This window comes from Piliocolobus tephrosceles, chromosome 5 (assembly GCF_002776525.5).
Source record: "Piliocolobus tephrosceles isolate RC106 chromosome 5, ASM277652v3, whole genome shotgun sequence".
NCBI lineage: Eukaryota > Metazoa > Chordata > Mammalia > Primates > Cercopithecidae > Piliocolobus > Piliocolobus tephrosceles.
In genome coordinates, this window is record NC_045438.1 from 106,432,145 (window position 1) to 106,442,645 (window position 10,501).

Below are 10,501 nucleotides of genomic sequence, written 5' to 3' on the forward strand. Positions count from 1 at the left end.
CTGCTATAAAGACACATGCACGCATGTGTTTACTGCAGCACTATTCACAATGGCAAAGACTTGGAACCAACCCAAATGTCCATCAATGATAGACTGGATAAAGAAAATGTGGCACGTAAACACCATGGAATACTACGCAGTTATTAAAAAAAAGGATGGGTTCATGTCCTTTGTAGGGATATGGATGAAGTTAGAAACCATCATTCTCAGCAAACACAGGGACAGAAAACCAAACACCGCATGTTCTCACTCAGAATTGGGAGTTGAACAAAGAGAACACATGGACAGAAGGAGGGGAAAATCATACATCAGGGCCTGTCAGGGGGTGTGGGGCTAGGGGAGAAATACCTAATATTGATGCCAGGTGGATGGGTGCAGCAAACCACCATGGCACGTGTGTACCTATGTAACACACCTGCACATTCTGCCCATGTACCCCAGAACTTAAAGTATAATAAACAATTGTTTCTAATAAAATCATTTATTCAACAGACATTTATTAAAAACTAATTATGTGTTAGAGATCTTCCTAGAGGTTTAAAATATATAATGAAGCAAATTAAATTCTGTTTTGTGAAATTTATGTTATTGGGTAAGGCAAAGTAGTTACATGACATAGTTGAAAATTCTATACCTGAGAAATAGTTACTCAAAAATATAAAATAAGGATGAATTCCATCACAATTTTTTTTTATATATCTGTCCAAGGCAACCTTAGGGTTCCTCTTAACTTGACTATGCTTCAAAAGCGTTTCTTTCTGACTCTAGGCCCTGACGTCCCTTTTCCTTGAGCATTTACTTTAGAAAACTTGTAACTGTAAATTATTTATCTGCCTCTTTGAGAGTAAATCTTAAAAGCCTTTTGCCAGTTTTATGACCTAGGAATATGACCTGGAAGTCATCTCTTTGAAATCTTCAAGGACGATTGTGCCCTATTTCCCAGTTTCTGAAGGAGGGTAAGCATCTAATTTCTGGTGGCACCTATTAGCTGGCACAGATACCCTAATCACAGAGAAAAAACATTTGCAAACTCAGGAATAACTCAACGCACTCCACACATTCCATTGGTCCCCCCTCCAAATTCTCTAGTCTTTCTCACTATTCACCCCAGAAATTAAAAACCTTTCTTCCTTTAATTTTAGGAGAACTGAGTTAACTATATTCTGGTGTCTCTCCTGTAGCCTAAAGTCTTCCTTAACACTTTAATTTTGCCTTTGTTAGCACTCTAGTTTGGGGATAATTTTTGCTTTGGCATAGGTATATGAAGCTATAGCACAGTTTACAGATAGTTAATAAAATGCAATTTTGTTGTGGAGTTTAACCTAATCTAAAGAGAAGGAAAAAGTGAGTGTGTGTGAGCATGTGGGTGTGGGGGTGTGTAAAATATGTTTTCAAAAACAGCATCAATGTAATAAAAAATTAATGTCTAAAATTTCTGGAGAAACAGTCAAAGTTCAGAAGTCTTTATTGTTTTCAGTAAGATAAAAAATGTTCCAGGAATCATTAAAAACTAAATTTAAAATATCTGAAAAATGAAAGCCAAGAGAGATTGATCTTAAAAGAGAAGTGCCTTGACAGTATATTCATACATGCAACTTATGAGTATGACTTTAAAATATTTATGTCTTTAAATATCACTGTACACCAAAGCATATTGGAAGTGCAGTACATAAATTATGTTAGTCTGGGCATAAGCTATCTCTAAGGAATGAAGTAATTTTAAATCAATGCATTTGTCCAACAAGTAGTCAGTAGTCAATGGGGAAATTTAACTGTGAAATTAATGCTTATTATTTTAACTTAACATGAATTCTATCAACTAGTTTGAGCCAAATTACCATATATATTAGACCTATTCAGGTGGTAGATAAAAATTACATTAATTTGGGTTTTGAGAGAGACTTGCAGGCTTTAACATTTTAAGTTCAAGAAATGAAGGAATGCATAATTGTAACATATAGTCTAAGGATAATGAGTTAATGAGTCTCAGTGCCTTACAAAAAAGAATCTAAGCCTTCAAATAGTATTCCTCACCTTGGACATACAAGCAGTTGGAATTTAGTTGGTACTAGCTAAAGAAACAAAAATATACACAAAAAAGTCAGGAGCCAGAGTTTTTCCTTTTGAGTTAAGTGAGATGACTTGGCAGCTGACATCAGTGATTTAATATCTAACAAACATTTCAGTAGCCCCGATGATTTATCCTATATATCACTGATGAGTAGAAAAATAAATATATATCACATCTGCATGACAGTGGTAAACATAATTCAATTTCTGAATCTATGACAAGAGCAGAAAAACCTGCTTAAAAGTAAATTTAGGCATATATTTAGGCTATTCTGCCTGTAAATATCACGTGTTAATTTACCTTTGTTCAGAGAACCTTTTTGAATTAAATTGTAATGGAAATAACTTGTGCAAATATTTCTACCTTAAATAATTTGTGTTCTGATGTTTAAACAGTATTTACTATACCATCAGATTATCCATTAAAGAAAAGAAAATATTCATGATATCATTGAAAATCACCAAAATGTACTAAAAACAAGTTTTAACTGAACTTTTCCTGATAAGATAAAATTAAATATAAATATACATACATTGATGGGAAAACTGAAATAACGTAGCAATGGTATTCTGTTATCCCTATTACATTTTTCAAGGCTGTTATATTGCAAGATTTTGGCTAATTCATTGCATGTTTCGTTAAAATTAAAATGTACTAAGAAGTCCAATAATAAAGATCCCCCTATGCACATATATACATATCTGGCTATGAGAAGAACTTTTCTGTAATTAATTAGTTGCACACAAGTTAAGCTTTGTTAATCTAAGGTCTATTGTTGTTAGCTTTAATGTAGGCAAAGAAAGAAAGACAGATTTGGAGTATGAAGAATTGCTTGGGATGCATGTGCCTCAGTAGGAGAATGCATAACTAGGAACAACCTAAAGGCCAACACAAGGACAACGGAGAGATGGCTTGGGATGATAAAAATAATCACAAAAGGGGATGAAGGATGAGTTCACAGATAAATGGGACTCCCTTAAGACGCTTAATCATTTTCTCAATATTATTGTCTAATTAAATCATTTTTAACTTTTTATGTTTGTTTGGTAGAGAATCTATAGTTTGTCAAAAATATTACACAACTAGCGGTGTAATTCATACATTTCTGACACAATAGGAAAATATAAACTTCATAATTTTTAATACAAAGCATAGAACTTGTCTATTTTTGGTAGAAAGAAGTATTCAAAGTAAAAGTTAAAAAGTTTTCTCAGGATCTTGTGAATATGGTTTGTATTTGCATGGCTGGGAAATCCCAAATCAATGCATTCTGGCTAGAATCCAAAGGAACCTAAAATTGTATTTAATACATATTTCTCATTAAAAAAAAAAAAAAAAACCTGTTCCAATGAAAATAGACAGATATCTCTAATTATTTTATTTTTATATTCATACATAAACACCTTTTTTTTGTATATTTTTTTGAGACAGAGTCTCGCTGTGTCACCCAGGCTGGAGTGCAGTGGCATGATCTTGGCTCACTGCAACTTTCACCTCCCAGGTTCAAGCAATTCTCCTGCCTCAGCCTCCCCAGTAGCTTGGACTACAGGCATGCACCACCACACCCAGCTACTTTTTATGTTTTTAGTAGAGATGGGGTTTCACCATGTTGACCAGACTGGTCTTGAACTCCTGACCTCAGGTGGTCTACCCGCCTCGACCTCCCAAAGTGCTGGGATTACAGGCGTCAGCCACTGTGCCCAGTCTAAAAATATTTATAATAGAGTAATTACTCTATTATTACTGGAGTAATGAGCCTTAACTGTTGACGGCGGTTATGAACACCAAGATGTCTGTGATTCAGTGCTTTACAGTATAATGCAACTGAATAAAACAAAATTTTTCAATGATTTTCAGAAATAAGGTATTTTTATGAATGAATATAATGTTTAATTTACCTTTATCACTTTTGTAGAAATATACTTTGATCAATATTTAATGCAGAGCATTTATTTTGTACATGCAGTCTTAGTATACTTATAGAAAGTGTCACACATAACATACATTAAAGTATTATCTCAGTGAAGTAAATTTTATTAAGTACAACTTTCTCTTAGTCATCATTACCTGAATGAAAAACATGATCTCCTCAGTGAAGTCATTCTCAATACTTGAGAATCTGGGCTAGTTAAGATCAAAGCTTTAACATCATTGACTTGAATACTCACTTTTCAAAATTTAGGTCTGGAATGACTACTTAGCTTTTAGTGAATTAAATTTAATAAAGTTCAGAATGATTTTATTATATAAAAGGCAGTAAACTACTTAAAACAAACACAACTCACTGATATTATCTAGGAAATTGAAACAATTAGTTGAAATAGTAAGAAAAGTGAGTAAGAAAAATGGAAAAAAAAAATTAACAAAAGTCCTGTTTGCCAATGAAAGTAGAAGATACTGAAAGGCTTAAGTTAGATGACAGTAAATAAAATAAAATCATTTTTTTCATAGAAATATGGGAAATTTTATAATCTATGAACAATTAAAAATGTGATAAAAGGTAAAGAAGGAGACAGGGGCAGTTGCTTCAAGTACAGGCTATATAGTAAGAGATATTTCATGGTAGCAAATGGTTAATTAAATGTAGTTTAATAATGGCTAATATTCAGCTTTGAGTTGCTGTTTATACAATACCATACTCTCAGTTTTCATCATTTTCCTTAAATCACCAGTAAAATATTCCACAAATACCACAGTGTCATTTTAATGGTATTTTGAAAAGTCAGGAGTTGGGGTAACATCTATTACTGATCAAAGTTGTCTGGAAATGTAACACCAATACGAGTCAAGAGCAGAGATGCAGAACTTGGTGGAAGTAAAAGGCTGGAGATTACAGAAGAAAGGCAAAGGAATCACAGTAGCCTCACTCCCAACAATCCGAGAATAAATTATGGAATATACTTGTTCTCTCAATATATGAGGGTTCATGTTGTCTTAATAAACTATTAAAGAAGAGGGATACCATCTTATAACAGTCAGAATGGCTATTATTAAAAAGTCAAAAAACACAGATACTGGCGAGATGACAGTGAAAAAGGAACATTTATACACTGCTGGTGGGAGTGTAAATTAATTCAACCATTTTGGAAGACAGTGTGGTGATTCATTAAAGACATAAAGACAAAAATACCGTTTGACCCAACAATCCCATTACTGGGTATATACCCAAAGGAATATAAATCATGCTATCATGAAGATACATAAACACATATGTTTTGTATCATTAGTCACAATAGCAAAGACATGGAATCAACCTATATGTCCAACCTATATGTCCAAGAAAATGTGGTACATATATACAATGGAATACTATTCAGCCATAAAAAAGAATAAGATCATGTCCTTTGCAGGGATAAGGATGATCTGGAGGCCATTACCCTTAGCAAACTAATGTAGCAACAGAAAACCAAATTCCACATGTTCTCATGTATAAGTGCAAGCTAAATGATGAGAATATGTGGACATATAGAGGGGAACAACACACACTGGGGTTGATCAGTGGTTTGAGGGTGGGAGGAGGGAGAGGATTAAGAAAAATAACTAATGGGTACTAGGGTTAATATCTGGGTGATGAAATAATCTGTAAAACAAACTCCATGACACAAGGTTACCTATGTAACAAACCTGCATTTGTATGCCTGAACTTAATGTAAAAGTTAAATTTAAAATAATAATAATAATAAAACAAAAAAGAAGATGGTGATAGCAATACTTTGAAGAAACTTAGTACCCAGAGGCAACTGACATTTTGTTTCCAATTACATATATGTAATGTATTATACTAAGATTAGTGACTGTTAGATATCTAGTTCTAAAAATAATACAGTTTTATCTTTGTTGAAGTTTAATCATTATGACTACTAGCTATAGCTATTCCTGTGCATAGGTAAAGAGTACTAGAAAACCAAGTATCTTTCAAAAGTTATCTTAACAAAAAGCATGAAAAGTATTAAACTTGGAAACTATTTCATAGAAGTGTGTGTGTGTGTATGTGTGTGTGTGTAAATTCCAGTGAAATTTCACAGGGACCTTTCAAATATAGTGTATTTTTAAAAGCCTTTATCAAATGATTTCACTTGAAATGTTCATTCATCTGTCTGCTTAATACCCATTCTTATACAAATATCTGTATTGCATCCTGTGTGGAAATTTTCTTAACCTTTTTTTACTATTCTCATAGGTAAGCAATTGATTCACAATTTCAAATAAAAAATGTAAATAACCCTGATTTTGGCATTTGTTTTTGAAATAAAAAGTTAAGTCCAAATTTATACATGACAAAAACAGCAGTAAATTCTAAATCAGCAAAAAAAAAAAAAAAAAAAAAGATTTATATTATTTGTATGTACCCCCAAGTAATACAGAGGTTGTTAGAAAATTAGTTTTTGTTGTTGCAATTGCCTAATACTTATTTTTGTGCCCAAAGCAAAATATTAATGTAACAATATTTAAATGAATAATTCTCATTTTCAATGTCAGAGTCACCTTAAGCATTGAACATCATGTGTTTTCAAAAATATGGATAATACTACATACTTTGCCTAAATACAATAAAATATATTCTTAATATTTTTGTAGGACATGCATACAGTCAATTAACTTCTTTATAAAAATTATACTGGAATTTGAGTATGAAATTCTGTCGTGGAATATACTAGTAATAAAAAAATAGGGTGCGATTTGCAATTACTAAAACTTGATCAATAAATTTTTTTAGACTGTATTAAAACTTCAAATTTGACTCCATTTTAATTTAAATCATTGCAATAATTACTAATCTCTAACTCTCTTTTAGTAAGTAAAATAGTTGCTTTTCTTGGGCAACATGGAAACTTTAGTAAAGGTTTATTAGATATGTTGCTCTGACATTCAGTTTCTCTGAAAGGATGCTCAGGTTAAGATGTCACAACATTTTTACTGAAAATGCCAAAAGCGTACACTTATTAAAACAGCCTTCAATTTCCCGCATGAAAATAATAAAACTTATGTTCTCTAAAGTTTACCCATTTATTTGACAGGCAATTAATTTTTAGATGAATTTTATTTACCTCTAAACCACAATGTAAATGCATATTTATTATTGGTGTATGTATTAGTCTGTTCTCACACTTCTGTAAATAAATGCCCAAGACTGGTTATAAAGGAAAGAGGTTTAATTGACACAGTTTCACATGGCTGGGAAGGCCTCAGGAAACATGCAATCATGGCAGAAGGGGAAGCAGGCATATCTTACATGGTCGCAGGAGGGAGAGAGAGAGAAAAAGTGAGAGAGAAAGAGTGTTCGAAGGAGGAACTGTCAAACTCATGAAACCATCAGATCCGGTGAGAACTCACTATCACAAGAACAGCATGGGGGAAACCGCACCCATGATCCAATCACCTCCCACCAGGTTCCTCCCTCTACACTTGGGCATTTTGAGGATGACAATTCTAGATGAGATTGGTGTAGAGACACAGAACCAAACCATATCAGTGTAACTAATCACAATTTTAATAGTGTGTATGTGAATCTGATAAATACAGGCTATACAACTATACAACATGTTACTATAATGAATATTGTAGGCAATTTTAACATAATGATAAATTATTTGTTTACCTACACATATCTAAAAATGAAAAAGTACACTGAAAATATTGCATAAAAGATAAAATACGGTACACTTGTATAGGGCACTTACCATAAGCTGCACTCATAGGACTGGCAGTTGCTCTGGGCAAATCAGTGAATGAGTGGTGAGTGAATGTGAAGGCCTAGGACATTATTATATGCTACTGTAGACTTTATAAACACTGTATACTTATACTACAGTAAATTTAAAAGATTTTTTTAAATAATAAACTCAACTTACTGTAACATTTTTACTTTATAAACTTTTAAATTCTTTTTTAACTTTTTGACTCTGGTAACAACACTTAGCTTAAAACAAACACATCGTACAGCTATACAAAAATGTTTTATTTCTCCATATACTTATTCTATATGTTTTTCTCTAATTTTAATTTTTAATATATTTTTACTTTTTAAAGTTTTGTTTAAAACTAGGACAGAAACACATACATTAGTCTAGGCTTACACAGAATCAAAATCACCAAGATGCCACTAGATAATCTAAATTTTTTAGCTCCATTATAAACTTATGAGATCACCATTGTATATGTAGTTTATTGTTGATCAAAATTTTATTATGTAGTGCATAATTGTACTTACTTTGTAAAGTTGCTATTGTCAAAATACAGTTGTATATTATGTGAAAATGCTAACATCAAGCATGACAAAAATCAGGTACTCAAAAATATTCATTTTATTTGTCTTCCTTCTCTTTCTTTTCTCTTGACCATTTTGATTATTGTTTTACTTTTTAACACACTTAAAAATTTTCAAATATTTCTGATATTAATGAGTAGTTTAATTAGTCACAGCATTTTTATTGAAATTATTCTCCTTAATGCCATGATTATTAATATATGGATAATGAATCATTGTTGTCTTCAAATTTTGAAGTCAGTAATTCTAAATCTAGATCTTGAAAATGTAAAATTTAACTAATTAAAAAGGAGGGTGGCTTTGCAGTTATATTAGTTTGTTTTCATGCTGCTGATAAAGACATGCCTGAGACTGGGCAATTTACAAAAGAAAGAGTTTTAATTGGCTTACAGTTCTACATGGCTAGGGAAGCGTCACAATCATGATGCAAGGTAAAAGGCACGTCTCACATGGTGGCAGAAAAGAGAAGAGAACTTGTGCAGGAAATCTTATGAGACTTATTCACTATTACAAGAACAGTATGAAAAAGACCTGCCCCCATGATTCAATTACCTCCCACCCTGTCCCTCCCATAACATGAGAATTCAAGATTAGATTTGGGTGGGGACACAGCCAAACCATATCATTGCCCCTCAGGCTTGTCCCAAATGTCATGTCCTCACATTTCAAAACAAAGAATTCCTTCCCAACAGTCCTCCAAAATCTTAACTCATTTCACCATTAACTCAAAAGTCCACAGTCCAAAGTTTCACCTGAGACAAGGCAAGTCCCTGCTGCCTATGAGCCTGAAAAATCAAAAGCAAGTTAGATACTTCCTAGATTCAGTAGTGGTACAGGCATTGGGTATATACAGACATTCCAAATGGGAGAAATTGGCCAAAAAAGGCGCTGCAGGCCCCATGCAAGTCTGAAATCCAGCAGTGCAGTTAAATCCTAGAGCTCTAAAATGATCTCCTTTGACACCATGTCTCATGTGCAGGTCACACTCATGTCCAGGTCACTCCCACAGCCTTGGGCAGCTTCACCCTTGTGGCTTTTGCAGGGTATGTCTCCTCTCTCAGCTTCTTTCGTGGGTTGGCATTGACTGTCTGACTTTTTCAGGCACACCGTGGAAGCTGTGAGTGGATCTACCGTTCTGGGGTCTGGAGGATGGTGGCCCTCTTCTCACAACTCCACTAGGCAGTGCCCCAATAGGGACTCTGTGTAGGGTCCTCACTTTCATCTGCCAAAGTCAGGACTGTAATCTTAAGGCCCTCATGTCAGAAGGCATCCTGCCCCATACCCTGGCAGAATGAATGCTGCACAGAGAGACGAAGAAGAAGTTAAACAGACAGACTTTGCTGGGTTTCTCCACGTGGTCTATTAGTGTTAGATCACACCTCTTTTTTCCAGTTACATTTGTATGTGGTTGTCGATCATGCTTATGTGATGAAGCTTCCATAAAACTCCCAAACCTGGGTTTGGAGAGTGTCTGGACAGCTGAACACGTGGCAGTTTCTGGAGGGTGGTACACTGAGTGAGGGCATGAAAGTTCTTCACTGATTTCCTGATACCTTACCCTATGCATTTCTTTATCTGTAACCTTTTAATATCATTCATAATAAACTGAAAAACAAATGTTTCCCTGAGTTCTGTCAGCCATTGTAGCAAATCAATTGAAGCTGAAGAGAGGGTTGTGGGAACCCCAACTTGAAGCTTATTGGTCAGAAGATCTGGAGGCCCAGACTTGTTACTGGTGTCTGAAGTGGGGAGGTGGGTGGGGGGCAGTTTTGTGAAACTGAACTCTCAACCTGTGAGATCTGTTGCTCTCTTTAGGTTTATAATGTCAGAATTGAACTGGAGGTCACCCAGTTGGTGTCCACCGCAGAATTGATTGCTTGGTGGTGAAGAGAAACCCCTATACATTTGGTCACAAAAGTCTTCTGTGTTGACTGTTACAATCAAGTGAGAGAACAGAATAAAACTCTCTTGAATATATTTATTATGCTCAGTGTGTGTGTGCGTGTGTGTGTATATATATATATATCACATATATAAAACATATCTATCTATATGGTACCATAGTATATATTTACGCGTGTGTGTGTGTATATATATATATATCTTACATATATAAAACATATTATCTATCTGTATGGTACTACCGTACTATATATGTACGT